Below are 2,020 nucleotides of genomic sequence, written 5' to 3'. Positions count from 1 at the left end.
TTCCAACTATAGAGTAATTTTAATATTACTGGGCCTGATCTTGGGACAAGAACCTGTCAACCCTCAAAGTGATAACTGGGAATTCTTAGTAATCAATATAATTAATACATAAGCCAAAGATCAGGCTACACAACTCAAGAAAAGGACCTGCATGTTGCTGTAGACAGCTCAATTAAAAAGTCCACTCTCACAGCTGCCACCAAAAAAGCTAACAACATGGTATGATTCATAAGGAATGGGATGCAGAATAACATCAAACATTTGTATATAAATCAAAGGGCAGCCTCTAATATCCTGGAACCACCATGGTTACTACAGCACTGCACATAGGATATTTTATATCCATCTTTGAGAACTGATGAGGAAATAGGTCAAAAAAGAAATATTTGATAATATGACAGAAAACAACCAAGATCTGAAGGGATTTTATATTGATACTTAATATGTGAGAAAATTGGGACAGTTTGATGGGATTGTCTATAGAAGTTCAATATACACACGCAGACAGTAATGGTTCCCACTTCACCACCACCATTCCCATGGGCAGCAGGAAGCCCTTTGTGAAGGTGTTTTAAGAAGGCCAGGGAGGGGGTCTGGAGCAGGAAAGCTCCCTGACAGTGGGGAGGGCCAGCAGTATGGGATGGGCAGAGGACAGGCAACTGGAGGCTGTGGGGAGCTGCACTAGAAAGCTGGCGGGGGTGGGCAGCAATTGGGCCTGGTTACTCCACTGAGAACACTCACTTCTCCGTTCCCCTCCTGTGTCCTTTCCATGCCCTGTTACTGGCAGAAAATGACCACCCTGTCCCACCCCAGAGCCAGCCACGTCTCCAGGCGCCCCATAAACTGCACCCACTAATCCCCTTCCAGTTTGGGGAAGGGCTCAGGGCAACAATTTCCCACCTAAACAAGAACAATTTGCTGTAGATAAAACGGGTGGGAAAACTTCCCAGAGCTGAGGAGATTTTAAACTGACCTATGAGAATTAGAAAATGGGGCAAAATCCAAGGAGGAGAATAAAGACATGGACAATCATTGGAGAGAAAAGGGTGGGGTGGAGGGAGAATCTACTTGGATTTGATACCCCTATTTGATCATTAGAGAAAAAGGGGAAGAATTCAGGAGAAATAAATCAGAGAGAATGTCATTAACCCCTCCCCCTCACTTCTCCCCCTGCGATCTCCTGCCTGCCCAGAGACAGGTCCATCTCTCCCAGTTCACACGGTCTGTGCCCTCCCTCCATCTCTGGCTCATTTTTCATCCCTCCCTTCCTAACCTCCCCCCCCGCCCCCGCGCGCCTCTGGGGCAGCCCCTGGCTGGAGCTGGGGGCAGAGTCACTGCTATGAACGCAGCTCGGAGCCTGCCCCAGGTGCGGTAATAACCAGGGGCGGGGGGATCTGGGCCCCCTTGTGCAGAGGCGCTTCCCCGCCTGTCCCTGCGCCCAGAGCATCCCGCGAGCCCTTTGTTAATCACCTGCAGCCTCCGGCCCGGGGCTGCCCAGGGGGCGGGTCCCAGCTGGAGAAAGCCCCCCCCCGGCCGGGCACGGGGGGGGGGTTAATGCCGGGCTCCCCCAGCACAGACCCCGGGGAGCAGCTGCTCAGCCCGGGTCCCGGATCACACGGAGGCAGCAGCAGCGTCTGGTCCGTGCCAGAGCCCCGCCCCCAGGAGCTGCCCCGCCCCCGGTCCATGCCAGAGCCCCACCCCCAAGAGCTGCCCCGCCCCCGGGCTCTGGGCTTTGTTCTCCCGGCTTCTGCCTCCCGGCCCCGCCCCCAGCCCCTACGGCAAATGCCGCTGGGGCTTGCACTGAGCATGCGCAGTAACAGCTGCTGAAACCCTCCCTTACCTGAGCTGCAGAAGGCGGAAGCACCCCCGGGGCAGGCTGGGAGATGTAGTTCCTGAGTCTCCCCGGAGCAGAAGTGACGTTGGGCACTGCGGAGGACGATCCGGGCTGCGAACGCGCGTGGGGCGCTGCGCCTCTGCCTGGCTCGCGCGGGGCCGTTGGAGCGTCTCTGGGAGCCGGAGA

Source organism: Trachemys scripta, chromosome 25 (assembly GCF_013100865.1).
Source record: "Trachemys scripta elegans isolate TJP31775 chromosome 25, CAS_Tse_1.0, whole genome shotgun sequence".
NCBI classification, from domain to species: domain Eukaryota; kingdom Metazoa; phylum Chordata; order Testudines; family Emydidae; genus Trachemys; species Trachemys scripta.
The sequence above is the reverse complement of the archived record's forward strand: the minus strand, read 5'-3'. Positions refer to the sequence as shown.